Consider the following 14,311-nt stretch of genomic DNA (forward strand, 5'->3'; position numbering starts at 1 on the left):
ACAGAAGTTCAAAAGGTCCAAGGGGAGGCCTGAAGGTGTGCCCTTGCCTGAGAACCCAGCAAGACTGGCATCAGCACTCACGGCACTTCTTAGAAGAGAAGCTGGATCAGAGTCTAAACAAACAGCCTGACCATACCATCAAAAATTGCAGTGGAATTTCTCTACAAATACACGTGGCAGATTCAAGTATCAACAAAGAACACATTTGTGACCAGGTCTGTCCACTGCTCAATGAGCATTTGTGTGGAGTTTATGAATACCGAAAGCCCAAGCGCACTGCTAACACGAAATATTTCACATTTCAGAACCAAGAGCTAGGCTTCAAAAGCTGGAGAGAGGCAGGAGTGTTTATTCATGGGCTGGAGCTAAAGATCAAGGTATTTACTTATGCCCACGTGTGCTTGGTGGAGTTCTGCTTTGATCTTGGTGATTCAAGTAGCAAATGAATTGTAAGCAGAGTAGGAAAAATCCACGTACAGCTTCACCACTAAATATTTGTCACTGATTTCTTGCTGTTTTTCAGTTCAATTTAAAGAAAGGTGCTGTCAGTTATGCCTGGACGGGGCCCTGAACTTTCCCCTGCTGCCCCAAAGTAAACGAGGGCTTTTGGCTGTGTTCCACAACACAATTGTGTTCCTACAATTCCAAAAGCCCTCCCAGAATGTACTGAAGGACCCTAATGTCTCCAGTTTAATTGCTCTCCATTCCAGCCATTAGGCTAAACGGAGACCTCAGTTCAATATGCCGCTCCAGTCAAGAAAGCACAAGATGTTCGTGTGCATCAAGGAATGGTAATGGAGAACACTACAGAACATACTGTGGTGCACTCTCTGCTGGATACTGCCCGCAGTACTAGCTCAAACAGGAGTGAATGTGGTAAGTCCTAATGCCTGTGCTAGGCAGGCCAGACTACACCCCCAGAAGGGTCCCTTCAGGCCTTGAAATCTGTGAAGCCTCGACAGGGGCTTATCACCATTGGACAGGTGGGAGAACTGATGCAGAGAGGAAGGGTCTGTCTACACTGCAGTGTCAGTGGGACTCAAATCAGCTGGTCCTAGGTTAGAGAACCCAGGGCCTGGGCATCAACACTGATTGTTAACCTTAGGTTAATTATTTTCTAACCCTGGCTCGAAACCACAACTCTAGTGTCAACAATGCAGAATGCAGACCTGAGCCAGACCAACCATATCCCAGACTCCCTGCGCCCATCTGAAATGTGGCCGATCTAGATCTCTCACACAGTGCACAGTGAGAAAACTGGAATGGCCAACTCTGCATGTTTCATGAACAGCCTGCCACAAAATCCTGCCGAGCTGTGTGTGTGCCCAGCTACTGGAGGCACCAACATGAAGGAGGCACCTTCTGAAGAACTTCTCTTCCTTGCGCTTTCACTCTTGGGTCAGGAAATCGGTAGAGCATCCGTGAGATGCCAGTGGACGTTTCTGTGGTGTTTCCTGGCCCATCAGCAAGAGGAGGCAGCAGCAGAAGAGGTGTACCCAGGCATGGAGCTGCTCATTACACTCACTATACCCATGGATGCCCCCTACGTAGCCCAGCATGTCTAGAGCAGAGCCACAAACACAGACTAATGGGATCACGCTGTCATGCACACCTGGGATGACCAGCCGTGGCTCTAGATCTTTTGAAGGAAGATAGCTATGTTGCTGGAGCTTTGTGAGCAGCTTGCCCCCATCCTCCATCATAAAGATACACACTTGAGGCTACCTTTGCCAATCAAGAAGCAGGTTATTAAACTGTCTGGACGCTGGCTACCCCCAGACTGCTACAAGTTCATTGCAAACCAGTTTGGTGATGAAACATTGATGATGGACAAAGTGGTAGTAGAGGTTTCTGAGGCAAACAGGTGTGTAGTTTGCCCCAAGGTGGCAGACATAAAGGATATTACATAAGAATGGCCCTACTAGGTCAGACCAACGGTCCATCTAGCCCAGTATCCTGTCTTCCAACAGTGGTCAGTGCCAGGCGTCCCAGAGGGAATGAACAGAACAGGGAATCATCAAGTGATCCATCCCCTGTCATCCACTCCCAGCTTCTGACAAACAGAGGCTAGGGACCCCATTCCTGCCCATCCTGGCTAACAGCCTTTGATGGACCTGTCCTCCATGAATTTATCTAGTTCTTTTTTGAACCCTGTTATAGTCTTGGCCTTCACAATATCCTCTGGCAAAGAGTTCCACAGGTTGACTGTGGGTTGTGTGAAGAAACACTGCCTTTTGTTTGTTTTAAACCTGCTGCCCATTAATTTCATTTGGTGACCCCTAGTTCTTCTGTCATGAGTAGTAGTAAACACTTCATGTACTTCTCTACAGCGGTCATGATTTTATAGACCTCAATCATATCCCCCCTTAGTAGCCTCTTTTCCAAGCTGAAAAGTCCCAGTCTTATTAATCTCTCCTCATACAGAAGCCTTTCCATACCCCTAATCATTTCTATTGCCCTTTTCTGAACCTTTTCCAATTCATATATATCTTTTTTGAGATGGGGGTCCCACATCTGCACACAGTATTCAGGATATGGGCATACCATGGATTTATATTCCTGAAGAAACTGCTGGCTTTGAAAGAATGGGGTTTCCAAACTACACTGGGGCCACTGATGGATTCCTGTGCCCACGGTTTGCCCTCCTCAGTGAGTACATAGATCGTGAAAAGCACTGCTACACTCATGCAGGCCCTCATGGACCACAGAGGGAGATTTATGAATGACAACATGGGTTACAATGGAAAAGTTCGTGATACCAGGGTTTTCCGCCAATCAGCAGTCTACATTCATGGACAGGCTGGGACACTATTCCCACCAAATGACATCATAAATGGAGTCACTGTCTCATCGGTATTCCAGGGAACCCCACATATCTCCTTTTGCCTTGGCTTATAAAACGGTACCCTGATTTCAAAGGCCCTGGCAAAAGAGAGTTTAATTACACTCTCAGCAGGTCCAGAATGGTACCTGAATGTGCTTTTGGCAGACTGAAATCCCGTTAGGATGCCAGTGTCATCAATGCTGTTCATTTCCGGTGCCCTTACAGTCTTGTAAAGCCAGAACTTAGACATTTCCCCCTGAATGGGCCTGTGACCACGAGGGGCTGCAGAACTGGTACAGAAAGGGCACCTCCCACTGCTGGAGCTGGCAACAGAGTCAGGCATGCTGTGTGCTCCCATACTAGACATGCATGGCCCAATGGAAGAGGGGATATAGTACCTTTGTGAATGTGCTTCTGGGAGGGGTGGGGAATGTTGGTGTCAGGCAATGTACTTATGAAAGACATGACACGTTTGAAATGGGGAGAGGAGTTATTCACATGGTGGGTTGATGCAAGGAAGAGACTGAAGCATGACTTGCTACAGATAACTGTACTGAGGGACAGTCTCTGCATACTAATTCTTAAGTGTCCTCAATCAGTTGTTTACCTTTATTATTTTCAACACACATCATGTGATGTGAAGCAGTGACCGAAATAAACTTTCCAGATAAAATAAAGACATTTTTATTTGTAAACATAATTCCCCCATTGCCAGGCAGGACAGCTGCCATTACCAGACCTAAACCCCAGTAACATCAGACCCTACAGAAAAACAGAGTGCGTGAACAAGTGCAAACACTGGAACCACGGACAAGCCAGAAAACCCCTACCCAGCATGGCCCCGCCCCCCCATTCTCCGCTCCCTTCATTCCCTGTACACCTCAGGGTAGCGCACAAGGAACTCAGGTTGTGGTCTGGGTGATGCACCACGAGCCTCCACTCTTGCAGTCATTAGTGATATGAGCCACTCAAAGGGCTCTTTCTGCTGAGCTCTGTCCTTCCTTCCAGGAACTGCGAAGCAAGTAACTGCTCCTGGGCTGAAACCCCATCCTCAAGCTATGCAGCCCGCCTGAGCCTTTCCTCTTGCCTTGCAGCCTGCCTTTTCTCTAGCTGCACGTCCCTCTGTGTCTTTGGTACTGGGCCTGCTTGTTGGCCCTCTCCAGAACTTCAACCAGAAGTTCATCACAGAAACAATTCCTCCTGGAACAGTCCATGCAGGTGTGCTGGCCCAGGCTTCTGCCATACAAGTGCTGTAGCCAGTAGAGAGCGAGGAGCCTGGAACAGGACAAGACCCAGACAGTTATAGTCTCCAATAGCTCACTGCAGGAACACAGAAAAAATCCTTGTGAAATTTCAAGGACATAAAATGATACTGCTACACACTGAATGTCAGTATATTGTGAGAAGGATCCTTCAGGCCACAGGCGCTCCCTGGACACAGCCTGGTTAATTCCATGCAAAGCCGCATTTTTCATTTGAGAAAATTGCAAAACTACTTGGGTTTGGGGCAAGGGGGGCTGCCATCAATGGCTGTGCTACAAAAGCTTTTTCTGTCATTTCAGGTCTTCCACATTTTGGGGGATATAACAGTTCTTGTGGTCCCTGATTGGCAAAGAGAGGGGTTATTCCAAGCTGCTGGTGGGAAACCTGCGGTTTATGCAAGCAAAGGATTCAAACAAAGTGACTAAGCAGCATATTGATGAGTGGAGTGGGCTGGTCAGCTACCAAGGAAAATATGCCCTAAAATATGACTACCTATCTAGAGCAGTGGTTTTCAACCTGTAGTTCGCAGACCCTGGGGGTTCACAAAAGGTTGCCGTTACCATAGAACAGTGGTTTTTAACCTATGGTCCGTGAACCCCCAAGTGTCCCCAGACTTTGGATACTTTAGATAAAGGGGTCTGCACTGCCAAATTTTTAAAGGGTCCACACATGAAAAAAAAGGTTGAAAACAACTGATCTAGAGTTCTTGTTTCAGGAAAAGTTTGCAGAGATCGGCACCCAGGATTAGGCCAGAATTCATGAGAGAATCAATAGGTTGCTGCTGCTTTAGCTTCCATGGCTTACCGTTATGGCTGCATACAAACAGACAGAACAAGTTCCCGGGCATGGCACGATTCTGGGCAAAATTACAAACCCCAGTCATATTTGGGACAAGTGATTCCGTCACCTGCGGACTACATGGACTACCCTGAACTGAAATGGACTAGATTTGTAAATGGAACAGATTACCACTCCCACAGTCATTGTTTCCAGGTGGCTCAGTAGACCACCAACTGGTTACAGAGCAGCATACCTATAGGCATGGGAATGTGTGGTTATTTTTAAGAAACAGGAATGGCCCTAGCAAAAATCTGCACCTTTCCAGTAAAAGTTCACTGCAAAGGTGTTCCTCGCTGTTTGCATGTCAGTTGCCATTTTCAATTTCACTTGTTGGTGGGGGAGGTGGAAGGAGGACGCCAAGGCATTGGCATACAATCCCCCATTAGTGGATACACATTCCTAGCCGGGGCTTTTCATAAATTTTGCATTGATTCCTAGAGCGGAAATCCCTCCCATTCCTATATTAATAAGCCAGAAACTTACCAGGCTCAGGGGCGGCTTCTAATCCCTTCTGCTGCCTGCTCCACTGACGGCTGTTCCTGGGAGAGGCATCAAACAGCTGGACCCGTGGTCCAGAGCCTGCTCTGGGGCTGCTTTCAGTAACAGAGTGATTTTGTTGTCCCCACGCGGTGCCTGCTGCTGGCTCCCATCAGTCCCCATGCTGGATCCTGGGATCAGCAGGACACTGTCCCAGCTGAGCAGGTCATCATGCACCACCGCTGGCTTGATGCTAGGTTTAGTGTCCAGCAGCCAAACACCTCATCAGATGGGCATAATGTCAGCAAGTTGCCCACCGTGTGGTTCTGGTCCCTGGTTTTCCAGTACTCACTATTCAGCGGCTTATCCCACTGTCTCCACTGGTCACAGGTCCAGTAAATTTGCAGCACTGCCAGCTGCTTAGCTATTTGCTGGTTTGTGTGGTTATTCCTGTTACTCTTACTGAAGTCTGCAGTTATGCTGGCCTCCTACCAGAAACACACCAAACTGTGGTTGTGTTCCCCTGACCATGGAGCAGCATGATTTGTTCAGTTGCCATCGCAAACAAAGGCGGCTCTGGTGGTGCATTTGCAGCTTCGTGGGCAGAAGTCAATGGAAGGGCTGCTTCCATTTTCAGTAGCGTAGATGCAAAGTTCTTGGACTAGAAAAGACAAAGGAGGTTGGCCCATAGGATTGTGGGATACTTTTTGGAGGACTCCCAGCACCCGAGTTGGGGAGATTGTGTCCACACTGCAAAGCACCAGGGCTCAAACCCTGGGTCAGTGCAATTTTAGGGTAGATGGAAGGGGGGCTAGGCTTGAGCCTGGGCTTACACTGCAGTGCAGACATACAGTGTGTGGAGTAGGGAACTGACCCTGGACTTCTGAGTGCCAAGCTAATGCCATAACCACTGGGCCACCGTTCCCCTGGGGCACAAAGAAAGATACCATACATTTCAACAGAATGTGACCATTCCACTTCTGGGTCCTTGAGTGATTCTCAAGACTCCTACTGCAGGGCAAGGCTCCCCTGGGCCTCCTCCACACACATGGAGATTAGCAGCTAGCTGAGCTCTGTGACAGAGCAAGAGGGGTGGAGGTGGGAGGGAGTCTAAGCCCTCTTCCAACAATTCGACTGGCCTCCTGGCATGAGAAATTCAGCAAGACCAAGAGCAGTGCCAGGAACCCGGAGATACCTACCCATCCATCCAACCGTGTTCTACAAGCAGCGCAGGAGCTCAAATACAAAGCAGATCACACAAATGAGGCACAAGGCATACAATCAAAGACACATCAGTTTAACTCTAGCAACGCGTGTCATGTTAGTGAAACTTGTGTGTTTAAATGGTGCCTAATACTGAACAAAGGAGGGAGTAGCCAATAGGCTTTTGTACAGAAACCTGGAGGTCAGAGTAGTGGCCACCAAAGCCTCCATCTCTGGGGGTGAGATCAACACACAGGTTAGGACAAAACACAGTTACTCTCCATGTTAACCAGAAGCACCACCAATGGATCTAGCCTCTAGAACTGAGCAGCAAGCTGGGAATAGGGTCTGAATCAGCAACAATAATTCCTTGTGGGGGGAGATGTTCTAAGGCCTTTATTCAAACTTCTCCATAAAAAGCCCCCTGGGCACTCTGCTCTGACACAGTGGTGACCTGCGAGGTCCAAGGACGCACATCATGGTACTATGTAGAGCCAGCGTACCGAGATCCGGATACTATATACCGCCTGCTCTCCGAGACCCAGTCTTCCCCTTCTACCTGCCTGCTGTGATAAGTGAAGGAGAAGTTTTATTCACCAGAAGAAATACCCCAGAGATCTGGATGTTACATATTCTCTGCTTTATCCAGCAAGGATCAGGCTGGGCTGAGCTGACAGACACACACAAAACGTGCCAGAAGGCTTCACACTCAAGCTGCACGATCTAGGAGGAAGACATGACTCCACATTGGGGTGTGTATTCCTCGAAAGCTGCAACATGCAGTGTCCTGAATCGGCTCTTAGTTGTTTACAATTAGGCCAATCTGATGGGCAGGTTTACATATTTTTTAGTTTCTGTTTTAAAAAACTGACTGAAAATGCAAACAATTTCAGGCTAAAAAGAGGCTGAGTGAGATGCAACAGTGTGGAAGTTATTCATTTGTTTTAAAATCCCTGAAGAAATTAACGTAATTCCCAACTTCAGACACGCCTCCCCCCATTGTATCTTCAATGCATGTCCCAGCATGTTACTTCAATTCAGGGGGGTTGTTCTTAACCCTAAAAATAAAAGAGCTTTTATTTACAGTAGGAAGAAATTCACACGCCTACATCAACGTCCATTCTTCAGATAGGTTTCTATGAACAATCATAGCGAAGCGAGGTATTCAGCTTTGACGAGGGATTTAATGCTGCTCGGTTTAATTCCTTGTTTATATAATCCACAGCTCAGCTCTTGGATGGTGGTCAGTTAAGTGCTGCTGCAAAGCCAGAACTGGGGTCTCATCAGTTCAGAGCAGCCCACAGGAGTATGGTGTTGGTTTATTTTTTAATTTCACAGCAACTCAGTTGTGAGCAAAATAGCTATTCAGAGCCCAGAGGGATTTTTGCTCAGCTTAACTATTTAAATGGTTGGTACAAAGTCTATCATTCACAGAAAACACCTTTGATGATGGGTCCTCAATCTAGCAGAGAAAGGTAAAATCCAATGGCTGGAAGTTGGAACTAGACAAACAGACTGTAAATAAGGTGTAAATTTTTAACAGTGATGGTAGTTAACCATTGGAAGAATTTACCAAGGACGTAGTGGAGTCTCCATCCCTGATGTCTAAAATCAATATTGGATGTTTTTCTAAAGGATCTGTTCAAGGAATTAATTCAGAGCCATTCTCTGGCCTGTTTTATACAGAAGGTCAGACTATAGGATTTCAATTACCCGGGAATCTATGAACAAGAAAAGTCCTGTAAAACGGAGAGTAGGGTTAAAACCAGGAAAGGCCTGGATTCAGCTAAGCAGTATCAAGACATTAAATTTAGGAAAAAACTCTCCTTAACCAATCATGATCCTCAGAAGCCGGATGAGTCACCTAGAGGGCACCATCACCAAACAGACAATTCACCACATGGGTAAGAGCTAGTAATTTCAGCTGCATATTTCAATATTGGTCAGCTCAGATGCAAAGGATATGGCCCCATGACAGCAGGGCCTCGAGTCAGGAGCTGGTCCTGGGCCAATTTCAAGGATGGAGAGCTAGGCGTGGGGAAGAACAGGACTTCCACACTGATGCAAACTAGAAAATGTAGAGAAGAAATTGACTTGGGCCATAATTCCTTTGCTAGTAATTCATATCTGGCATGCCAGAGTCTGCCATCGTGGGAAAGACGACAAGATCTAACCAAAGAGGATAGGCTGGCGGATCAAATCTAAGTCACTTCAGTAACTAAAAGAGGGCAAGTGAGAAGAGGAAGGTGAAATAATCTGTGTAAACTGGATCAATCCAACATTTCCTCCAAAATGACAGTCCCTCTTTACTGAGCACGCTCAACTGCTGTTGGGTGACAGCTCTTCAGTCAGGAAAGGAATAATAGAGAAATCCTCTCTCTGGGACTGAACATCACCAAATAAATTCTGTGTTTAAGGTCAGCCTTCCTATTAAAGCGGTCAGAAAAAGTTAAAGTTTGGATCTACATTTACAATAGCTTCAAGTGTGCACATGGGATAATCTCACAAATACTGCAGTTAGTGACCAGGCAGCACACAGACAAATACAAAGAATACATTTAGAACAGAACTTTAGCAGAGCAACACAGAAACATCAATAATTGTCTTCTTTGGTCAAAAATGAGAAAAAAGGCCAGCAACGAAATGCAATGTGACTGTGCTTATGACAGAACAAGATTTATGAGCAAGTTGATGAAATACTGAGGCCTGTTTACAAGAGATTTTGCAAGTTTGTCAGGGAAGAGACAACACAGCTTTTGTAAAGGAAAATCATGCCTCAGTAATCTACTAGAATTGTTTGTGGATGATCAACAAATATGTGGACAAGGATCTCTCATCAATATAGTGTACTTGGACTTTCAAAAAGCCTTTGACAAAGTCCCTCACCAAATGCTCTTCAGCAAAGTAAGCTGTCATGGGATAAGAGGGAAGGTTCCTCTCATGGATCAGTAACTGGTTAAAAGAAAGGAAACAAAGGGAAGGAAAAAATTAGTTTTCAGACTGGAGAAAGGTAAATAGGAAGGTGCCCAAGGGATTTGTATGGGGACTGGTGCTATTCAACATATTCATAAATAATCTGGAAAAAGGGGTAACCGGTGAGGTGGCAGCAGATGATACAAAATTACTCATGATAGTTAAATCCAAAGCAGACTGAAGAGTTACAAAGTGATCTCACACCACTAAATGATGGGGCAACAAAATGGCAAATGAAATTCAATGTTGATAAATGCAAAATAATGCACATTGGAAAACATAATCCTAATTACACATACAAACGATGGGGGCTAAATTAGCTGTTACAACTTCAAAATCTTTCTTGAGTGATCATGGATAGTTTTCTGAAAACACCTGCTAAATATGTACTGGCAGTCAAAAAAAGCTAACAATGTTAGAAACCATCAGGCAAAGGACAGATAAAACAGAAAATATCATAATGCCACTATAAAAATCCATGGTACGCCCACACCTTGAATATTCCCTGCAGTTCTGATCACCCAGTCTCAAAGAAGATACTAGAACTGCAAAAGGTACAAAGGCAACAAAAATGATTAGGGGTATTGAGCAGCTTCTATATGAAGAGAGATTAAAGAGACTGGAATTGTACAGCTTGGAAGAGAGATGACTAAGAGGGGATATGACAGAGGTCTATAAAATCATGAATAATTTGGAGAAAGTGACCAGGAAAGTGTTATTTACTCCTTCACATAACACACGAACCAGTGGTCACCCAACTACATTAACAGGAAGCAGGTCTAAAATCAAACAGAAGGAAGTATTCCTGCACACAACGTACAGTCAACCCGTGGAACTCCTTGCCAGGAAAGTTCCAACTCATGTTGGAAAGCCAAAAGTATAACTGGGTTCAAAAAACAATTCGCTAAGTTCATGGAGAATAGCCACTGATGGACCTTATTAGCCACAGTTGTCAGGGATGTAACCTCATGCTCTGGGTGTCCCTAAGCCCCTGACTGCCAGAAGCAGGGACTGGATCACACAATAATTCTGTTCATCCCCTGTGAAGCATCTGGTGCTGGCCACTGTCAGAAGACAGGATACTGGGCTAGCTGGACCATTGGTCTGCCCCAGCACGGCCGTTCTTATGTTCTTAGGAGACTGAAGAGCTTCCAGTCAGAGCTTTGTCAAGTTCTGAGCACTAAAACCAGATTCCCAGGCTGCTGTGAGCCAGCCAGCAATTCTGGTGCTAATTAGTTAAACAAAAGCTGCATTTTGTGGATGCTGCCTCCAAATTGCGTGTTATTTCCAGTCCAATAGCAGAGCCCAATTACAGCTCCTTACACATGAAGAGTAAAGCTGGAGCACTGAATACCATTCCATCAGACATGCAATGTTACTCCCCTCCGACACGTATAGCTTTATGCAAACACCAAGCTCTGTAGTATAAACAGATAAATGTATTTCCTCTTCAAGGAACAGATGAGGAGGAAGTGCCACAGAATGCATATTTCCCAAAGGCAGTATCTAAAGGAGTTGATTATCTTGCAACAAAAATCCAGAGCTGTTTGAGAGGGTAACGAAACACTTAGGCACACAAGTGCATGCACAGGAGCCTTGTGAAGCAGGCCCTGAATGGCTCACCCATCAGAGGGAAAGAAGGGTGCCTGGGCTCATACACCTGCAGGGAGGAAGAGGCAGCTGAGCATAAGAAGCGTTCCATGCTCCTATTCATTAGGTAGCTCCTTTATCCAGGACCTGCCCAGAGAGGCACTTACCAGTCAGGTGATTGGTACAGTTTAGCTCTCGATATGGCAAGGGAGCCCCGGGGGGGGGGGGGGGGGGAGAGAAGGAGAGAACGAAACAGGAAAGGGAGGCTCCATTGGTCTGAAGAAAAGAGCAGCAGCAAGAGAAGAGATGCCCAGCCAAAGGGGAGAGGGGAACATGGAGGGGGCACTGCAAACGTCCTCCGGGGAAGGACGCAAAACCTGCTTTCAGTTCTTAACACTGGAGATCTCTCACAGCACTGTGCATTGCAGAGGCTTTTTATAACGCGTTATTGAGCTTCTCGGTTTCGCTGCATTTCTCTGGGCAGCCTCCCCCAGCTCCATCAGACATACAAACACACACAAACCCAAATCAACAGGAGGCCGGGAGAACTGGAGCACATATGCGAAAGGCCAAGCTCACTCACCAAGTCCCTGCCGGAGTGCTCATCTGCAGTGATGGCTACAAAAAAGTCATTTTACTACTTGTAACTTGGGTCTTATTTTTATATTTGAAGCCCCCTTTGGCTTAACCTGAATGAGTGTCTTGCTGGGACCCTTCTCCTTACTCCCCACACATCCTCCTTACTGTTTGCCACGTGACGCACCAGGGCTGAGTTCAGACTTGGAGCCCCATAAAAAAGGTACCCTCATCTACGTCTCTGAATCACCTAACGGTACGTCTACACTGCAGGAAAGAACCTGAGGCAGACAGTCTTGGAGCCCAGATCAACTCACTTGGGCTCATGCTAAGGGGCTAAAAATTGCAGTGTAGATGTTTGCAGGGCGGGCACCACAGAGCTCGGGCTCCAGCCCAAGTGGGAACATCTGCACTGCAACTTTTAGCCCCATAGAGCAAGCCTGAGACAGCTGACCTGGACTCTGAGACTTGCTGTCACAAGGTGGCTTTTTGGCTTTGTTTGCCCTGTAGACATACACTTTTGGCTGTTGAAATAACACAGGGTAGAACGTAAGTTTCAGTGGGGTTATGTTTTTGTTTTTTAGCCAAAATGTTTATCTGCAGTGGGCTTTCCCTGAATGGTTTCACTCAAGAAGCAAAGTTAAACAAGGTGGGATTCACAGATCTGAGAGTCACACAGCGTGTCCAGGGGCTAGAGAATCTGAGTTTTTATTTCAAAGGGTCAGCTTCTATGTCTCCCGGTTTAGGGAAAGCCTTCAAAATGCGAGATCCAAGTGCCTCACATCAGCGTTGGTTTCTCAGATCTATGGACAGGGTGAAATAATGGCTCACAGAGGGGCAACAATCTCTCCATTCCCCATCACCACAATGTCTGCACATCTCAACCTTTAATGCATTTACCCTCCACAACCTCTGAGGGCGCTGCCATTGACCCCATCTCTCAAACAGGGACCAAGGCACAGAGATTTGTCCAAGTTCACACAGGCAGCCAGCCGTGGAGCAGGAAACCGAACTCGGGTCTCCCCATACCCTGGCCAGCACTCCATCCTCCTTCTCTAAGGCAAGAGCTCCCTCCATCCCATTCATCTCACCAAGGTGAGACCTCTAAAGCACTGAGCATCTGAGCAGATGAAAACAGGAAGGGAACAGGAGAAAAACAAACAGGGATAGAAGTTGGGAGGGGCCATGAGGAAGAAAATCCAAAGATGCAGAGTGCAGGAAAGGGACGACAAAGGACAAGCAAAGGGCAGACAAACAGTGATGCTGGCAAGAATGCTTCCTACTAAGCGCTGCCAAGTTAGACAATTAGGTGCTGAATAAATCATGGTAACTAAAATGCAGTCAATATGTAAGGACCAGATTCTACCCTTGAGGTTTGGGCAAACTTCCCACTGACATCACAGTGGGCGATCTGTGATGGACTGATGGTCGACACAGGCCTAAGTGTATACCCCTCTCCATGGGATTACAGAGGTGCTGGTCCCAACTCCATACTCAAGGTTGTGTTACTTAGAGTTCAATTTACCAGCAAATTTCAATGAGATTTTCACTGAAAAGTTTAATGGCACAAGCCAAATCACTCAAAATAAACACTGAGCATTATTTAAAGTTTTTATGATGGTTTGATGAGACCTACAATATCACTTATACATCAAGAGCATCTACAGAGCATTTTGCAACTTTAGACGTAGCGGCAAAGCAAACCCACAGAATCGGATGACAAGCAGCACAAACACCATCAAACTAGGCATTCAAATCTCACCTCTTCTGTTTAAATTCCCATGCAATTTACTATGGCCACGCCAGAAATGCCACTGAACACCACTTTAAAAAGAAGCTAGCAGTGAGCTTATGCAAGATCACTTCAGGCCCATAACCCAGGTTTCGAACATAGAATCATACAAAGGCAGGGCTGGAAGAGATCTCAAGACATCAACAAGACCCTGTGCGCTGAGGCAGGACCAAGTAAACCTAGACCACCCGTGACAAGTGTTTGATCCAACCTATTCTTAAACACCTCCAATGATAGAAATTTCACGGTCTCTGTGGTAACCTGTTCCAGTGCCTAACCATCCTTAGAGTTAGAAAGCTCTTCCTAGCACGACAAATTCCAGTCATATCCACTGCACCAAATGCCTTCCAGAGTGACTAAACCCGTTGGGATTATCCCATCCCTAGCTACTATTACCCACAGCTCTCTCATCACCAGGGACAGGGTTCAGGATTCATGATCACCATTGTTCCACTGCTGACTAATACATAGTGTGTTACACTCAAGGGTTGTGGGTGTTAAGTCAGTACCCATGTGGTGAGCCCCTCTGTCACCAATCCACAGAGGATGAGAGTCTGACAGGTCTTAACTTGAGAGCCTGGCTTTTCAGCGGAAGCTGTAAAGACTCACATAAAACCTTAACAGTGACCTCAGCAGCACTAAGGCAGAATAACTTTTCCAACATGATACGTCACAGTCAGATGTGCCGATCTGTTAATGCCTTGCTGGACAGGACACGTTTGATGAAGCTGGGCACATATTGCTTTTGGGTATCTTTGGGAGATGGAAATGAA

The sequence above is a fragment of the Chelonoidis abingdonii genome, chromosome 3 (genome assembly GCF_003597395.2).
Source record: "Chelonoidis abingdonii isolate Lonesome George chromosome 3, CheloAbing_2.0, whole genome shotgun sequence".
In the NCBI taxonomy this organism is placed as follows: Eukaryota; Metazoa; Chordata; order Testudines; family Testudinidae; genus Chelonoidis; species Chelonoidis abingdonii.